This window comes from Acomys minous, assembly GCF_964271855.1.
Source record: "Acomys minous genome assembly, chromosome: 4".
In the NCBI taxonomy this organism is placed as follows: Eukaryota; Metazoa; Chordata; class Mammalia; order Rodentia; family Muridae; genus Acomys; species Acomys minous.
In genome coordinates, this window is record NC_140486.1 from 104,795,840 (window position 1) to 104,816,267 (window position 20,428).

At 38.9% G+C, this 20,428-nt stretch overlaps 1 long non-coding RNA gene across 1 annotated transcript in view; it reads right to left on the bottom strand.

Annotated features, from left to right (window-relative positions):
* The window catches only part of LOC311596433, a 97,665-nt gene that overhangs the window by 68,331 nt on the left and 8,906 nt on the right, over positions 1-20,428 (bottom strand). The window contains exon 2 of the long non-coding RNA XR_014778837.1: positions 17,958-18,086. This is a non-coding gene — a long non-coding RNA (uncharacterized lncRNA). The remainder of the gene's footprint in view (positions 1-17,957; positions 18,087-20,428) is intronic.

Consider the following 20,428-nt stretch of genomic DNA (forward strand, 5'->3'; position numbering starts at 1 on the left):
TCCCAATCCTGTCCTACAAACCAATACTATGTTCCTATGTTAATACCAAAACCATCTACAGACGTGGAAAAAAATTAGCCAAATTTCCTTTTTGAACATAGATTCAAAAGTTTCAATAAAACATTTAAGAAATGAATGAGAGAGCATATTAATATATCATGACACATCTAAGTCTCACCCCAGAGCTGCAAAATCAGCTGAACCTATGCAAATCAGTAAATGCAATATAGCACACAAACAGACTTAAGAACGGAAATCACACCGTTATCTCAGGTGGATGGAAAAAAGCCTTTGATGAAGTTCAAAATACCTTAATGACAAAATCCCTTAGGGCACTAGGAATGGAGGAAGCGTATCTCAACATAATAATGGCGACATAGGACAAGTCTACCGCTAACGTTACACTGAGTGATGAAAAACTGAAGTATTTCCTCCAAAATCAGGGTTGAGAAAAGAGGCTACTCTGCTCTTATTCAATAAAGTGCTTAAGGTCTTAACTAGAGCAATAAGAAAGGAGAAAGACATAAAGGAATGTAGACAGGAAAGGAAGAAGTCAAAGTACCCCCTTTTTGCAGACACCATGACTCTGTATTTAGAAGACCTTAAAAACTTCACCCAGAAACTCTAAGAACACAGGGTCTGTCTATGTATTAAGATTATAAGTGTGTACCTTCTTTCTTGCCTGGGCTTTAAGCCCATTTTAAAACATGAGGTGCATGTTGTTGACATTATTTTCCAGGCTAAGGTGGTGGTGCACACATGTTTAATCCCAGCACTCAGGAGTGGGGCGGGGTGGGGTGTCGGGGAGGCGCAGAGGCTAAGGCAGATTGATCTCTGAGTTCAGCTTAAGTCTGGTCTACAAAGTGGGTTCCAAGACAGGCAAGGATACACGCACACACACACACACACACACACACACACACACACACACACACACACACACACAAAGCCTTTCTCAAAAACAAAATATAAAGAGGAGGAGAAAAGAAAGGAAGGAAGGAGGGAGGGAGGGAAAAAAAAGAAAAGAAAAAAATTTCCAGGAAATTTTTGCAATTTGTCATTATGGGTTCACTCTCGTAAGAAACATAAATTATCCATTTTCCTACATGTGCATTAGTATTCTGTAGATAGCTCAGGGTGGCAGTTTGTTAAACATGAGTATTTGTCTTAATGTTTTAGAAGCTTACAATTTTTAGATACACTTATAAACTGGTTTTCAATGGGCAGCTATTTCATGTTCCTGGTCGATTTTAAACATTTTTCTTTAAAGAATACACGTTTACTTCTGTCTATATACTTTATTGTGTAATCGTTTCTCAGGGTTTCTTTTTTTTTTTGGGCATTGTGCTTGTGATAAATTGACTGGCATCAAGACTGGGTTAAGCACACAATATGGGACATAAGAGACCGGAGTGATCCGGGGTTTAGGAGGATGGCTCAGTGGGTCCCTACTGCTTAGGAGTGAGGACCTGGCTTCAGAAACTGTTCTAATTTGTTTTGCCTTGCTGTGATGACCAAAAGATGCCCAGAAAGAAAGGGTTTCTTTCAATTGACAGGTTATAGTCCCTCATCAAAGGAAGTCAGGGCAGGAACCGAAGTGGGACAGGGCTGGAATGCTGCGTTACTGACTTACTCCCAGGTTCAAACTCAGCTGCCTTTCCTAAAGGGCCCAGACTGGCCTGCCTAAGAATGGCAGTGAGCTGGGCCCCTCTGCAGTGATTACCAATCAGGAAAATGCCCACAGGGAAGTCTACAGGCTAATCTTGCTCTATAGGCAGTTCCTCAATTGAGATCCTCTCTTCCCATGTGACACTAGAGTGTATCACGTTGTATCATGTACATGCTTACACACAAAAAAGTTTTTTTTTTAAAAGAAAGAAAGAAAAGAAGGAAAGTAGGGGGGGAGAGAAGGAGGGAGGGAGGAAGGGAGGGAGGGTGGGAGGGAGGGAGGGAGGGAGGGAGGGAGGGAGGGAAGAAGGAAGAAAATGTATTCTGGATCACGTGCCACCTCTGAGCTTTTTCCATTGTCATCATCTCACTGTAGACATCTTTCCACACTGACTTTTACCTTTAAAGTGCAGCTATATTTCTGTTTCCTTTTTCACTTTCACGTATCATGACTATCCGGTATTAGTTGATTTCCCATTTGGTCACCTCTGCTACTTTTAGGTCTATACAAAATATATCTAAAAAAGTTGGAGGTGATGATGTACACCTTTAATGCCAGCACTCCGGAGAGAGAGAGAGGCAGGTAGATTGTTGTGAGTTTGAGACCAGCTTGGTCTACATAGAAAGTTCTGCAACCACTAAGCCTACACAGAAAGACCCTGTCTCCAAAAAAAAAAACAAAACAAAACAAAACAAAAAAACAAGCAAAGCAAAAGAAAAGAAACCAACCAACCAACCAAAAAAGCCTTTTAAATAGATATAGCATCATTATTGAAAATCTGCTGCACCCTTTTTCACGTTAGGGACACTCCTTTACTTTAAAGACACACTTTGGGGACAATCTCCAGGCTGGTACCAGGGAGCCTCTGTTGGTCATGCAGCCAGTCATCTCAAACATGTGCAGGGAATGTCAAGGGCTTTCTCAGATGCAACACTTCATTTCCTGAATAGTTTTACGTGAAAACTTCTAAGTCTGTCTCCCAAGTTTTTAAACTCATAGATATTTGAAGGACTTTTTTCTTTCTTTATTTTTGGAGCCCCTTGATCGAGCAAAAACATTTTATCTATTTACATTTCCTGCTTTTCTGCTGTTTTTAAATAGAGTTTCATATATATATATATATATATATATATATATATATATATATAGCATTTCTGTAAATGGCTGTTTTTTTAAACAAAACATCTTGCTTTTTAAATTAACAAAATATTGTATGTTCAGTGCAAATAATTGAACCATATATAACATATAACATATGTGCATCCATTTCTACTTTGTACATAAATGAGAACCTGTTTTCCTCACTTCATATTTTTTCTCAGAGATTCTATGTCCAAACCAAGACAGCTTATCTACTTACTGTTTTCTTTAAAAACAAAAGCAAAAACAACTCGTGTATCCCCATGTATAACTGATCTCATAACTGACTTCTTCAATTCCTTATTTACTAACATCAAATTTGTTTCCTTTTTTAATTATCTAAATCTGTCCTAGATTAAACATAGTCAGAAAAGAAATTTGATGTTAGTAAATAAGGGACTGAATGAGCCAATTAAGATACTATTCATAAAATGGAATGTTCTCTGGTCATTAAGAAACGATTAAAAAATGTTTACCCATATATTTTGCTCACTTGTTGGACTCTCTCTCTCTCTCTCTCTCTCTCTCTCTCTCTCTCTCTCTCTCTCTCTGTGTGTGTGTGTGTGTGTGTGTGTGTGTGTGTGTGTCTGTCTGTCTATATGTCTATCTGTCTGTCTGTCTATCTCTGTCTCTCTGACTCTCTCTTGCTGACTCTGTCTCTCCATCTCTGTGTCTGTCTGTCTGACTCTGTGTGTATGTGTGTGTGTGCGTGTGTGCATATGTTCTTGTGTAGTTGTGTAGGTGCCTGTGGGGAGGTGGAGGTACATGCACTTGTGTGTACATGCATATGGAAGACAGAGGATAACCTTCGCTGTTAGAATGTTGTTCCTCAGTCACTGTCTATTTTGGTTTTCCAGACAGGGTCATTCATTGGCCTAGAGCTCACCAAGAAGTCTAGAATAGCTGCCCATAAGTCTCAGAGATGTGCCTTTCTCATCTCCCAAGACAGGGATTAGAAATATACCCAACACACCCCACTATTTTTTTTATAGGTTCTGGGGATGGACCTCTGATCCTTATGCTTGTAAAGCAAGCATTTTACTAACTGAACTACCACCCTAACCACGGACTATTTCTTTATGGTAAACATGTATTAATATGTTAAGAGTAGCCTGGTTGTTTTATCCACTGCTTTTGTACATGAACTCTTTATCACCAATGATGAGATTTAGCAATATTTCTTTAAAAAAAAAATGAAAAGGTGCCATACTTATTATTTTATTTGAATATATTCTATTTCTAATGAAGTGAATGACATTTCTGTTCTTCAACTAATACTTTAAAAGTACTTCCTGTTATGGATTGTGATGCTCTTGACCTAAATTGTCTTGCTATTTTATGATTTCACTTTTTTTCCTATTGAAGTCTCTTAAATTACATTTCAAAATATAATTCAACAGAGAGAACAGTTTCAATACATTTTTGCAAATGCTAACTTTTTGGTCCAAAACAATCTGGAAAAATCCAATCCGCCTCTTTGAAATGTCCCCTGTAGAGCTTGATAAATTTCTATAGACTTTCCACTTGGCGTTATTTCTTGGCTCTGGGCTCCTATATTGCCTTGCCTGTTCACTCTGAGGCCCGTAGGACAAGCTATCACACTGTTTCTATTGTCACATCTTAATCATACAATTTGTTGCATCATAGGTAAATTAAGTTATTTCTCATTACTTGTTTCCCAGAAAGTTTCTAGATATTTTTAAACACCTAGGCTTCCAAATAGATACAAATAAAATTATACTCTCCTGACAAAAGTAATGGAATCCGTGTGCTATGCTGGCCAGTGAATTTGTAGAAAACTCACTCACACCCTTCAGGATTTGTTGTCGCAGCAAGAACGTGTAATCTCTCTCTACTCATTCTCATATTCGTCCGTGTCCTTCACTTGATCTGTCGGTTTTGTATTTTATCCTCACACACAGATTCTATATATTTTTTGTTGTTTAATGTATTATTAGCACCTTTTGTAGTGGGCCAGGGCTCCTCCATAGGGGGGGCAAGATGCCCTACTGTGTTGGTTTGGGTCTGAACCTTAACCTCTCTCATCAGATGGGCCTTTTTCTTTTCTGAAAACGCCATCCTCGAAGAACTTTGATGGGTTTCCTGGCTATTTTGTTCCGGAGAATACCCTATGGCTTAAATGCAGAACCAGAAATCTTGAAATGAGAGGTTTCTTCCCTGCTTCACAACATCCACCTTGTCACTGTTTCTCAATAGCGGGCAAACGTGACCTGGGTAAGCTTTAGTCGCTTAGCAACAAATGGGACTAGCTCCTCCTCTCCCCATTCTTCTAGAAATAAAGGCTTAAGCCTCAGGGCCCTGAAGGGAAACATCATTTTGAACTCACAGTAAAGAACCTTTCTTCCTTAATCTGTCTTTGCTTATTTTCAACAGCCCCCTCCCCTGTGCTGCATTCCAAAGGTAGGTAACAGGATGAATTCCTTAAAGGATGCCTCATCACACACAGCCTCTGTGGAGGAACCTGTGGTCCTAAGGTGTCCCAGACAGGCAACTAGGAATCCCTCGATGATTTAGGCTGCAGATAGGATCCTTAGAAAAGATCTCTGCTGTCAGTCAGTGCTCTCCGAGGAGGGACCAGGAGCCCAGGCTGTTTCCTGCAGTACAGACACATTTCTCTTTCTATTTCTCATCTGGCAGTCTGTTGTGAGCGTGGATTAGAGTGTTCCCTTTGTCCTTGCACTCTGTAACCGGTACAAGAAGCCAGCAGTTTACTCCAGCATCACTCTCCTCTTCAAGCTTCTCTGTTTCGATGATGCCCAGATGTAAAAATGGCCTTTTCGCCCAGGACACGAAGCAGAGGCTGCTGCGGGGTCGACTTTGATCAGTTTTCTAGGCTTGCAAGAGTCAGCCGCAGCCAAAGATGAACCAGGCACACGGTTAAGTGCATCAGACCTTTAGCTAGGACGCTAGTGCAAACAGCCATTGTGACCAGACAACAGCAATTAGCTTTTCTAGTGCGCTGTCCTCTGCTGTGAATCCGCCGGCCGATTGTTTTATTCACCTCACAGACTGCTTTTTGACTTAATTTAAGGGGTTATCTATTAGATAAACGAGTTTAGTCTGTTTTCATTTAGGTTTAACAAAAGAAATGTGTAATTTAATAATTTAAACTGAATGTATTAAATTGCATTAGTAAAAGCCATCAACACTTACACAATAGGGTCTGTATTAGATGCTGTCAGAAGTCCTTTGCATTTAATGACAGGTTATCAATTGACACTGCTGTGTTGGTTGACTGCCCTGCCTATTTTGCATATGAGGAACCTGTGGCACAAGCGGATTGATAAAATTTGCCCAACATTACACATCTAGAGATCAGGGAAGTAGGCTAGAAATCCAGGCGAACTGACTTCAGAGGGCGAGCGTATCTCCCCTTTTCTTAGCTTCTGTTTTCTCTGCTTTGTGCGGTTTCGCCATTTTTTACTCTGTTACGTGATTGGGTAGAAATCTCTTTGCTACCTTCTCTGGCGTTCCTGTTCTTACTCTCACCACTTTAGATCACCCCATCCACACCAGGAAGGTCCTTTCCTTCACCTGGGGGGGATTCAGTTAACTAGGGAAGAAACAAAGGCTGGCCTTTTACATTCCAGAGATGCCAGCCTGGCCTTGGAATGCAGCTGAACTGCCCCAGAAAGAGGCCTAAAGGCACCATCATTTCCCAGGGCCTGTCTTCTGCTCCCACTGTTCCTTCTCATATATTAACTGCACATGCCCTCCCTGCCCCCCCCCCCACCTCCATAATGATCTCTATTTCCCAAAGACTAATACTTACTCGAAGGATTTCATTGTCTTTTAACTTGGTCCTAAGCACTACTGTATTTGGAAGAAATCTCTAATGACGTTTGTGATCTGTGTTTACAATCACCGCCCAAAGACAGCACGACTTTGTTTCTCACCCCACCCACCCACACCCTCGGTCACACCACTCTAGTGCCTGCTTTAACTTGATCCCAGTTCCTCTTTTGGTTGAGTGGTAGAGCACCCGTCCTATACTGCCACAATTCTATTATTATTTACTTCCTTTTCGTTCATCATATTACAGTGGATCTTCATTTACGTGAGGAAAACATTTCATCCCTCCATTGTCCCCTTTAAACTAGGAAGAATAAACAACCAGGGAAACTGTTATTTCAGTGCACAGACTCCATTTAACCAGGGTGCCTACAATGTAAATCTGGAGAGGAACAATGGCAATATTAATATTGTATAGATAAAATCAAGTATGTTTATATATTATAAATTAATATTTATCTACCAGGAACCTAAATGTCTTTATAAATGGCCCATATTTATCAAAAGGCCCCACCGAGACCAGGAAAAACATTAAAAGAACATTACCGTGCTATATGGCACACAGTTCTCCAGTTTCTCGTTCATAGTCTGTGTTCTGGGATGTAGCAGTGAATTAGATTCTGGATGTCTGACAGACTTTCACTGACTCCAGTAAAAGTCAATGGGAGTTTTGCATGCGTCAGGTTGTGTTCTTGAAGTTATTTAGACCTAAGTATGAATTTGGACTAGTAGAGAGAATGGATTGCGCTCAGGTACTTTATAATTCCATGTCTAAGCCAAGAAGCATTCCAGAAAGTTTAATTACAGAGGTTATAGCAAAGTAAGAAAAAGTAACTTTAAAATTAACATGTACACAATAAGCTCACTCAAGACATTGTGTATTTTAAAGAAAGAATGGTATGGAATGGTGTTTTCTTACAGAGGTTATTTAAACATGGGCTGAAAGATGCTTCTTTTGAATTATACAATTCTTGGAGTTCTACTAACAAAAAGCATATAAAGTGTATTGGCTACTTTCCTGTTAATGTGGTAAAACACTAGGACCAAGAAAACTTGCAGAAGAAGGTGTTTATTTGGGCTGACAGTTTCAGAGGGTTAGAGTCCATGATGGTGGAACAGAGGTGTGGCAGGTAGGATGGTTGGAGCACAAAGCAAAGGCTGCAAATTTAACACAGTGGGAATCCTACAACTATCAAAGCCCAACCACAGTGCCACACTTCCTCCAGCTTTTTAAGCCTCCCCAAACAGCAGCACCAACTGGGCACTGATTATTCAAATAGGAAAGACTACAGGGAATATTTCTCATTCAAACCACAAATGTGTGTGTATGTGTGTGTGTGTGTATGTGTGTGTGTATGCGCACGCGCAGGTGTGTGTATTTCATTAATGCTTCATCAACTAACAAAAGGAAAAGATGTCTATTTCTCTTATAGAAATTGAACAGCAAAAAATAACTAAAAGTCACATCCCCCAAAGGCCATAAAGTAGATTGTTTTCTCATTATTGGAGGCCTCGAAGAGTTCGATTTCTGGTTTTGGAAAGATCAATTATGAAAGCCATTAGGATTTCATTTTCTGCAGCAACTTCTCATCACATATCTAGGAATTTGGTAAGCTGTTCATGAATATGGCGGCTAATGCAGTTTTATTCTATACAGCTCACCCCAGAATAGCACCATGTCTCTAGGTCTTGAACAATGAATGCTGCACAGGAAATTATGCCTGCTCTCTTCAGGTAGAGAGGGGGCCACAAGGTTTGTCAATAAAGAACACGGAGAGCAGAGAAAGAAATTTCTTTTTAAAGTGCAGAAATCATGGCTAGCATTGTGTGCTAAAACAACCGTTTTGGTTTTAATGTAAAATATATTTTATTGCTTTTTAGTTATACTTCATACATCCTCCAGAGAAGAAAAAAAAATGACTTAAAAATGACAGCATATGGCTGAAAGCTGACCTAATGCCCTCAGTAAGAGAGCAATTAACTCTGCTCAGTATCGAGGTATGACTCCAGTATTCTTATATTCATTATCTCACAAATCTGATATGTGGCTATTTAGGATATGTTTTTACACAGAATTATTTCCATAATAAATTATTTCTGTGGCTCTTTTATTACACCTGAGATTTTTTTTCTATATATAAAAAATTAAGGTGGGGGTGTAAATGGTGGTGGAATGAGTCTTCACTATCATATTTTGGAAAAAAATTAAAAATGTATTTTGGGCCTTTTCATCTCAACTGTAAGGAATGATCATAGTTCAATGTTGATTTTCCCTATTTACTTATATCTCCAAGAAAATATTTGAAATATGTATGTTATTTTTTGGTAGAATCTAATAAATTCCCCCTGAAAATATAGCTCCGGGCACATTCTCATATCCAGGCAGCTATATGCACTGTGCCAGCTCCCCAATTCAATGGAGAGAAATTAAAGAATTTCACGTTATTCAAGAATAGTCTTTATATGCAGCAAGAAACATATATAGGAGAGGAGGATGCTTCTAACTTGTCCTCTCATGGCTATGACTGACATGGACCATGATCTGAGGAAGTAGGTGCTAATGGCACACGACTTCACTGTGTGACACTAGAGACAAATAGCATGTAACATAGCATGCAGTGGATAAACTAAATGGAAATGACCTGGGGGGTGGGGGGGAGGGGGGAAGGCCACCGCTGGTTAATAAGCTGCAAAATGAAAAAGGCCAAATGGGTAATGCAGATGAGAGAAAAGGGGCTCTGCAACACAGCTATGGCTCTAGGTGATAAAGGTACCCCCCCAAAAAGATGAGATAGATAGTTGCTTTTCCACATACATTTTTTTTCCCAGAAAGAGCCACATGTTAGACACTTCTTAGCATATTTCCATCTATACTCACGCTCAAGTATCCTCATTTCTTTTCTAAATTTAAAACCATTTTACACAAATAATGGAAAATGTTACATCCCACTCCCAACCACTCATTTGAATTCCTTCCTATCATGTATAGCTTCCTATTTTGTGATAGCGCAGGGCAGTGCAAAAGGTTCCTCCATCTTGTATTGTTGCTGAAGCCATTTCAGGTTTAACTAGAATTTGGTCTCCTTGGCAGAAAATCCTATTGAAAATTAACCAACTCTACTCTAGGAACCCAGGGTCAAGATGCCCTAACTAGTTTATCTTAGCTTCTGTTAAACTGTCAGCTTGCGCAAACATCCCCCTTCAGCTAACTGCTTATCTTAGCTTCTGTTACATTTCTTGCTTAGGTTATGTCTGCCCCTGTTACTGCCAGGCTAGATCCCACGACATGGTTTTTGGCCTTCGATATCCCTTTATGCTGGGCACTGTGCACTGCACTCAGGTCCAGAATCCCTGAATATAGCTCTAGCTTGCTGGAGAAAAGACTATCAGGTGGCTATAAATTGTGTAGGAGTGATCATCTCTACTGTGTGGGGTCCCCATACAGTTTAGCCGTTCCACACGGGTATTTCCAAACAACGGATTCTTAATTCCCCACCTTTGAAATTCAGATAGAAATTGTCTTATGCGGGGAATGGCTCCCATCATTTTCAGATCCTTAAGTGAAAACCATGATGTCACCTTGAACCCATGAATCTGTGTACCCTGCATTCAGATCCACTCAGAGCAGCATCCACATTTACAATTCTAGTTTGGCCTCTGCTCTTGATGACTTCCAATAGCGTTTAACTGTCTCCATGTTTCTGTTCTGGGTTGGTGGTGGTGGTGGTGGTGAGCTTTTTCCTCTAGACTTTTCTACACAAAAATGTGAGGATTCTTTTTAGTAATAAAAATTGGAAGCACAAAATAGCCCGGAAACTTTCAGAATCAAGAAGATTATAGTAAAAAGAAAAGACTCTTCAGTATTCTCCTACTCTGACGTTCCACTGGCTTCCTCCATTTCTAAGATACAGGATGCATCACCCTCATCACAGGCTCTAGACTCCTTTATTGTCATCACCATCCAACACACTGAATGTATTCCCTTGGCAATTGTTCATGTCATATCTCTAAAACCAACGTGCTGTAGGGGAGGTGTTGGTCTTCACTGTTTTATCCACAAGGCATGGTAAAGTGTTCTAGGCACACAGCTGTTGTTAAATAAAATAGATTGAGAAATGTAGCCATGCTTACCATTCCACCACCAATATGTGTGTACATAGGCATGGGTATGTAGACACACACACACACACACACACACACACACACACACACACACACACACACACGCACACACACACACCCCAGTTAATTTAAAAAGAAAGAGACCATGAACTTGAAAGAGAATGAGAGTTAGGATACAGAAATAGGAGAAAAATCGTATAATTATGTTATAATTACAAAAATAAAAAAGATAAAATAAATGGAGGTTGCTGGGAATGTAAACTAGTGCAACCAGTATGGAACTGATGTGGAGGTTACTCATGAAGACTGAACGTAGAACTGCCGTATAATGCAGCTTTCCTACTTCCAAACATACACCCACTATACTCTACAGAGATACATGCTCTGCTCAGTAATGTGAATTTTTGCTCTCTTCACAGTAGCAAAGAAATGGTATCAGCCTAGATGTTGATTCACTGATAAACATGAATCACATAAACAGTGGAACTTGATTCAACCATAAATAAAAATAATTATTTCAGGAAAATAGATGGAACTGGAAATACACATATTAAGTGTCCTGACCCAGGCTTAGATAGCCAAATACCACAAGTTCTCTGTCATATGCAGGTTCTGGCTTCTAACTGCTAACTATGCACACCTAAGGCTGTGGGGGTGAATATGGTTCAAGGTCAGAAAGTTAGAAAGGAGGAGATAGAAGCTCTAAGGATAAGGGGTAAACAAGACAACTGCCTACATAATATATTAAAGCAGAAGGCAGAATAACTGGGTCAGGGATGGTGGACAGTACAGCTGGAAAAGAGAAGGGTAGGGAGTGGTGGGGGGACGCCAAAGGATGTATGAATAAAATGGAGTATTATGAAATGCCTTTTACCATCACTTTGTAAGTTAATTTTTAAATTTAAAAAGTGTTACAATTAAGCTTAGTTGTTTAGGGGTTAAAATGTTTTTATGTATAGATAGATGTTTTTAAGTTGATAGAGATGAGATGTGATAGATATTGATTTACATTCAGGATTTTATACTCACCAAGATAGGAAAGATGTTTTCTCCAAGGTTGGCCAAATACAAATAGCTAAAACACTATGAATGTAACATTTATATAATTCCTGATTGTTTCATGATTCTTCTTGCTGTAAGTAGTTTATTGTATATACATGTAATAATATAAATGTATATGTAAAAAAGAAAAATCTACTTGTTAATAACAACAGATCAAATAAATCAGTCAATAGACAAAAAAAATTTTAAAGTGGATGAGCAAGCAGACAACTAAGATTTCAATTTACTTATATAGAACTTTGATGTTTGCCGCTAAACTGGATGATTTGTAGAATACAGATAACTCGTGAAAAGTGTCAGAAATCACAACAAGGACTTTCAATTCTATTGTTGGGGTGAGAAGTTATTGAAAAGCTTTATGTAGAAGAAAGATACAACTAGATTCATATTTAAGAAAGATGCTTTGACAGCAAACTGAAGATCACTTTTAATGATAGATTGAAACCTTAGGAAGACCTACAATATCCCTCTGATAGACACTGGTAGCTGAAAGTCGAAGTGAAAAGAAAGAGACTGATCAAAAAGTTAGTTAGAGGATATATTTATTAGGACTGTTGATGAGGTTGGAGGATGAGTGTAGTAAGGCATTAAGGATATTTGGCAGGTAGCTGTGTGTGATAGGTACCAGCAGGGTTAGGGAAAAGATTACTTCAGTTGATTTGGATGTCAGTGTGATACATCACAAAGCCAGTTAGAAATAGTCAACACAGAGATGAAGCTTTGGGGATCGTATTCTGAAGTTACTCAGTAGATAGGTTAGTATTGGAGCTGTTGGAGAAAAGATCATCAATGAAGACCACAAGGATTAATAATCAAATAGATCCCAGGATATAATTATGAAGAAAAACAAGGAGCAGGCAGAGGGGAAAGAGCACATAGAGGAAAGAGGACTAGTTATTAGGTATAAGGAAAATGTATTGTTGATTGCTTAGAAAGAACTAAACCCGCCTACTGAAGTGCCTAATACCTTCTCAAGAAGTAGGATGCACCAAGAGATGCTGAATCAAATTACATCATCATTCAAAAGAGCTAATGTGTAAAGCCATCAGAGCAGTAGATAGACAAGCTGGAAAGACATAATGGGTTGATCAATACAGTGTCATGCTTGGTATTAAATATGGTATATGATAAATAAGCAATAACGGATAGCAAGGTGCTGGGAAATGTCAAGGAGAGGAATGATGACAGAAGAAATAATGAGTAATGAAATAGCTCATGAGGCTAATAGCTTACATGCCCATTTCCCCTCAACCTCCCCCTTTTTATTCAAAACATACCTGTAAGATTTTTGCAACACAAAAATTGGAGTTTCATCACAATTCAGTCATGTTTTTGTTAGCTATTATGATAAGGATAAAGAAATTTTAAGGACAAAGTCAGTTTTCAGTAGCTGGTTCTGAGAAGTAGTGCAAGGTCTTGTAGATTGCTATTTGGTTTGTTGCAAATGGAACTTGTTTACAATATAATTCATATAGTAGGGTACTCGGGACGAAAGCAGACAGGAAAATATTTAGTATGATAACAGCTCATGTTTGTGGAGATTATTACATATTTTTAAGTGTGATAATGTATCAAAGAGTTTGACTCCATCAATGGCTATAGAAATAGATTATTGCTCTTATTGTTGCTGCTTCACAAACGGAGAAGCCGAGACCCAGAGTTTTCATGTTTTCCTTGTTTAGTAGCAAATCTTGAAATTCTTCCATCCTGATTCCAGAACCCAAGTCCTATGCTTTTCAAGCATTCAGCCTCCAATATTTCATTATGCTGGCCAGTCACTGACTAACGTTCATTTGTGATTAAAACTCAATCTTATAACAAGACGGCTTCTCCATCGTTTTATATGACCACTGTATTAAGATTTTTATATTTACAGTTGGAGCAAATCCTAGTGTGCTGCTTTTTGAGCTGAACAATCACACAGAAACTAAACTCAATAATGAAGCACTTACATATAGATTTTAATATGAAATAAATATAAAATTGTGATCAATATTTAATCTCTTACAAATAATGGGCTTATTTCCATTTCCTGGTGAGAAAATCTCTGGAGGCCCAGCCAGCCGACAGCACTGATGACTGGGAAGGGTACACAGTCACTCAAAGTACTTCCTGAGGTCTACTCTGTTTATAACCAAGGTAATTTAAAGCAAGCGGTGCACACCTGAGTTCATGTTACTGTGCCCCCTTTTACAATCTTCTGTAATTTCTTAGTCTTTGATGGGCATCTTTACTGGCTGATAGGCATTCTTGACCATCTTATTCTTAAAAGGCTTTAAGAAAATAGATAGGACTTTTAATTTCAACATGTTATATTACAAGTGATAGTTACATATCTTTTATACTTAAACTTCAAATAAAGCATGATGCTTTCGCATTTTAATATTTTGGTAAACAGACTTTTATGTGATACACGGCTGATAAAAATCCAGGCAATATGCCAGAAATGAAAGGTTAACTAGAGTCTCTTATGCCTAAGACAAGTAACTAAGTCACTGCTTTGATTTTTTTTAAATTAATAAATCTCCGTTACATAAATGAGAGATGACTGAGTATGAAGTAAATGTGTGACTAAGAGCTTCAACCTTCAGGTCTGTTCTCTGCAGAGGTAAGCGTGTAGAGGTAGTAGAGTCTTGTGCCCACACTCATGAAACATGGTCCAATGAGGGTATAAGTCTTTCTCAGAAACTCACAGTAGAAGTCTTTGACCAAATCCAACCTTTGTGTACTAGTGGGAAGAGGGTTTTCTTGATGCATAGTGTTGTACTAGCACCCTTTTTACTTTCTAAACTAAGTTTTGCTTCACAATTAAGGTATAGGGAGGTGGGGGGCATGAGCATGAGGCTGGAATTATCCAATATTCCCACTTCTGTGACAAATATGGGCATGAAAGTGTGCTAGAATAGAAAGAACTCCACGCATGCTCAGATACACACTGCACTTTCCCCAAACAAGTACAAATAACATTGAAGGGTCTGAATAGATTTGTTCAGATATGTCAGTCTCATCAGCTGATTGCAATAGTACATGCTAGTGTTATACAATGTTATTATTTGGAGAAATGAAACAAAATACGCACTATGGATCCTTCTGCTTCACAATAATATGTGAGTATATGACTACTGCAATGAAAATTTCAATTAAAATTAAATATATACTTTTAAATTAATTTTGTTAAGTAGTGAATCAAAATAAAAATCATATTAATTAAAAATTTTTTCTAAGGTGGTAAACCCATGCCCAGCCTAGGTCTCCAATCATGTGGTTATGTGTCATTATGTTGAAGATAGAAGGCTTATTGAGAGAAGAATAGAAACAGTATGGAAAAGAAAGAGGCCTAGTTTATCTTGTCAAAATGTGTAGGAATGCGTGTTGAGGCCATACTTTCAGGCTCAGCAAAATATGGCTTTGCATCCAATCTTAATAGATATGCAAGGATGGGAAGTGTCTTAACACTTCTCTGAGACGGGGCTTCTTATCTTTCAAATGGTGATTATGGTACTACAGGGTGGGTTTATTATTGTTGTTTGGTTCTGTTTGTTTTGCACATAGGGTCTCACCTGGCTACAATCTCCCTCTGTAGCTGATGCTGAACTTGAACTGCTCATCTCCTTCTACCTCTATTTCCCACGTGCCTAGGTGATAGGCATGTGTCATCACGCTTGACCTTACGGTTTTTTGTTTGTTTCCCCAATCTGAGGACTGAAGCCAGGGTCTTGTTGTTTCCAGACAAGTGTTCCACCACTGAGCTAAATTTCACGCCTTTTAATGATTGTTTGTTTTTTCAATTTAGTGAGTAAAATATTAGGCTCTCCTAAACATTTATTAAGCACTCAACAAACACTATATATTACTAGTACAAAATTTGTAATATAAATGAGTCTATTACTTTAATGGAATGCTATGAGACGAGATGGCTACCTGGAGTCTGAGAAATGCTCTCTCTAATGATGCACATGACCTCCTAAAATGTCAATCATTGTTATGTGAAATATCAACTTATAGAAGTTGCAACAAATAGCTTGCAAGGACCTAATCTCTGTGATGTAATAATCAATGCTTTTCAGTGAGAACAGATTTCTTTCATGTGCGTTAGGGTGTGTATGTATGTGCGTGTATGGGTGGATGCACATATGTGCATGAGTTGACATGCTTGTGTGTTCACGTGCATGAGGAGAGCAGAAATTCACATCAGATGCCTTCCTGAATCTCTCTCCACTTTTATTTGTTGAAATACCATTCCTCAGTCGAAAGCCAAGCTTACCAATTGGCTAGGCTAGCTAGCTGATTCGTTCTGGGCATATCCCATCTCTGCCTCTTGAGTACTGGGATTGCAGGTGGCAGCCATATCTGCCAAGGTATTATGTGGATTCTGGGAATTTAAACTCTGGTCCTCACTCTTGTATGGTAACCACTTTATACACTGCGCCATTCCTTCAGCCTGAGAAATATTTTTTAAGCCAAAGTCGGCCTCCCTGTTAGAGGTTGCTGCCAGAATATCCCAAGTAATGAGAATCCTTTGTGGAGATAATTGCTCACTGCTGTCCAAATGTGTGAGAATCACCATTACCTCTGCCAACAAGTTTTTCTACCTGTAATCTGCCCTTGGCCACCAACCTCAACTTCACTGTACACATCATCATTTTTATGCTATAGAATCCAATTAGAAATGCTTTCCTGTATGCTGTGGGTAACCTATAGTTTGCTTCTTACACCATTGTATAGGACACATATGTTTAAAAATAGGGACTTTGGGGTGGTGAGTTTATGTACCAGTCTGAATGAGATGAGAGGATGCCCCCAGGCCTGAAAAGCTGTTTCTGAGAGTATGTGGATGGGTATTTTTTTCTCTCTCTTTAAAGATTTATTTATTTATTAATTACAAAATATTCTGCCCAAATGTCTGCCTGAACACCAGAAGAGGGCACCAGATCTCATTGAAGATGGTTATGAGCCACCATGTGGTTGCTGGGAATTAAACTTGAGACCTCTGGAAGAACAGACAGTGCTCTTAACCTCTGAGCCATCTCTCCAGCCCCCATGGATGGGTGCTTTTTACAAGAAGTTATCTGTTATTAAGGGAGCAAAGTCACTCTCACCAGTCCTCTCTGGACCGGAATATGGTAAAGAGCACAAATGACTGAATTCTCTCTTTCTTCTTGTGCTGTGTCTTGGTTTGAATGAGAACGGCCCCCATAGGCTCATATGTTTGAATACTTGGTCCCCAGTTAGTGGACCAAGTTTGGGAAGGATTAGCAGATGTGGGAGTGGGTGTGGCCTTGTTGGATGAAGTGTATCCCTGGCAGTGGGATTTAAGGTTTCAAAAGTCCAGACCCAATCTCTCTCCCTCTCTCCCCCTCCCTCCCCAGTCTCTCTCTGCCTGTTGACTGCTCTCAGCTCTTTCACCAAGTACCACACCTGCCTGCCTTCTACCATGCTCCATGCCATAATGATAACCAACTAACCCTTTGAGATTGTAAGCCACATCCATTAAGTGGTTTTATTTATAAGCGTTGCCTTGGTCATGGTGTCTATTTGTTAGCAATAGAACCATAACTAAGACAGGGTGGGGCACCTATCCTCTCCTGGTATGGAATATCTGAGTTTTGGGACACCAGACCTCCTGTGACTTGGTCCTCTGACCTCTGCAACTTAAATTATACGTCTTCACACTCCAGTTCTTGGCCTTCAGATTTGGTTATCCTTGCTTACTACTGTTCCACACAGACAGAAGATGAAGGGTCTCCTGTGTGTGTCATGGGTTCATGTGTACCAATCTCCATACTAAATCAATACATGTACACTTATGGGTATGCGTGTATGCTCTCTCTGGGTCTGTCTCTGTTTTTACTTCTCACTTGCTTACTTTCCCCATAGTGTGTGTGTGTGTGTGTGTGTGTGTGTGTGTGTGTGTGTGTGCGCGCGCGCACGTGTGCTCCCATGAGTTTCTCTTCCTAAGTCTTCTCTCCTATTTGCAACTTGGTACCTTCTTCAAACCCCCTACACGGAGTAGAAATCATCAAGTTTCCAGAGATAATTTGTTAGGAAGTATCTCTGAAAGCTCGCTCTGTGCTAGGCATAGGTTTTACACGTAAAATCAAGACATTTGCTCCCAAGATGTTGCTTAAGTGACACAGAGACAGTTACATACCTCCTTTGGTTTCCCTTCAGGGCTGCTGGGCAACAAGCTTCTAAGTCTTTGCCAACTCATCCAAGTCTGGTGACCTTTCTGCTCTCTAAAATATGTGTCTACGCCTCCAAATGTGTCTCTTTTCTTGTCCTAGAGTTGACAAGAAACTTCAGTGGACTCTATGTTCCATTTCATTAACCAGTAAATAGTAATTGTCAGTAGCTTGTATATATTGATAACTTCTGTAATGAAGTTTAAACCTCCTAAATTATTTCCCAGAAAGCACTTTTGAATACTTCAAATTGACTTAAGGAGATCAGAGGTCACAGCTCTATATTCTTACTCTATGCAGAATATTTTAAGTTTTAAACTCCTAACTATAGCAATGCTGCCTGCTTATGCCAGTGGTTCTCAACTTTCCTAATACTGCAGCCCTTTAATCCAGTTCCTCACCAACCATTAAATTATTTTTGTTGCTGCTTTATAACTATAATTTTGTTACTGTTATAAATCATAATGTAAATATCTGATATGCAGGATAGCCAATATGTGATACCTATAAAAGGGTCATTTGATCATTCAAAGGGGTTTTGACCCACAGGTTAAGAACCACAGTTTTATACAATTGTTCTGGTTACTTCCTTGGCTTATTGAAGTAACACTAAATGAATATTATTTCAAACATCAAATGATAAAGAAATCAACCAATTTTTAAAATTGTTTTAAAGCTGTTTCAATTTCACAGCCTATATTTTAAAGACAATTTCAATTTTTCCTACAAATATAAAACTTTAATAAAATTAAAAGTTTTAAAAAGTTATTTCAGGCAAAAAAGACAAATATAAATCACAGATATAATTTTTCCTGCATTTCAATTTTTCTATTGCTTCAAAAATCTCTCCTTCCTGTGAAGCCATTGGCCAGGAATATGAAATACTACTCACTGTATAGACAGAATTTAAGACATGACTCCTTTTCTTTTTATGATCTCTTGCTTGATTTGTCAAGAATCAATCAGATTAAAACGCAAAAATCATTCTAACCTTCATCTCAGATAAAGAAAAGACTTAAGTGAACTGACATGATGCGTTGTCCTTCATTTATAATCATAAGGCTGACATCCTGTCAATATCACTCAGTGTGGAGCTGAGCCACGATGTCAGTTTGAAGCTGAGCCACTTTTAAAGACCCATGAAACATATTATGTGGGAGATGAAGCTGAAGTGGCCTCCAAATAGGACTGAGACAAAGCTGATTTAAGTACACATGGTGAGAGTTAAAACAGTGCTGGGACAAACTTTGCCCAAGTTTTGTCTGGGATAATTATTGAGAACAAGCATGGCCTCACTATTCCAGCCAATAGTGGTGCAAGGTCCTGAAGATGGTACGTGACTACACATAAAGGTCTGCAGAAAAATACCTTAGGGCTAAAGGAAGACTATATTAGAATATGCATGGACATTTATGTGAATCTAAAAATAAATACATTAAAATCTATTGATAATGAACACACGTGTGGACCCTGATGCTCTCTTTAGTTCTGTTGTTATTGTTGTGTGTGTTTTTCAATAGAGATAAAACCAATTATTGTATAGCTATTTTTCACTAGGAGAGAACTTTCTAGGTGACCCACAACCAAGTGTTTTTTTTTTTGGAAGGGTGTTTTTCTTTCCTATCTATCTATCTATCTATCTATCTATCTATCTATCTATCTATCTATCTATCTATCTATCTATCTATCTATCTTTATTCTTCTCTCATGTATTACACCCAGACCACACTTCTCCTCCTGCTCCCCATACCTTCACTCCACTCCCCAGCCTCTCTTTCTCCATTTCCCTGGAAAGGATTTTTTTTTTCCATGTAGCAACACTTAAAATAGGTACTAATCCTGTAGTACTGCAGTAGGCTGTGATGGGTTGGGAGGAATGTGTCCCACGAAGCCCATGTGTTTAAAAACTTTTGGTTCAAAAGTCAGTGCTATTGGGAAAAGGTCGAACCTTTGAGAGATGTGTCACAGTAAAAGGTCTTTGGGTCATTGGGGGCATGCCCTAGGAAGGGATTACGGGATCTTGGTCTATTTTTCTTCCTCACTGCTGCATCCTGACCATGAAGTGAGGACATATTACTTCTGTCATGTTCTTGCTGCCTCACCAAGCCCAAAGCCGTGGGTGAACCGATAGACAGGGAAGACCTAGACCATGATCCAGAACAAAATGTTCATCCTTCTAAACTAATTATCTCAGGTAGTTTGCTATTGTAAGGGAAGCTGAGTATAATACAGGACTATCTGGCTCAGTTTACATTAAATTGCTTGCATTGATTGATTGATTGATTGATTGATTGATTGGACTGAATTTTGCTATAGAGGGCTGGCAGGCCTTATCTCAGTATATAAACTCACCATACAGACTTTAAAATTTGTGTCGATTCTCCTACTGAAAGCTGCATGTTGATAAAATAGATGTCTTAGTAATAAAATGGTGACTTTT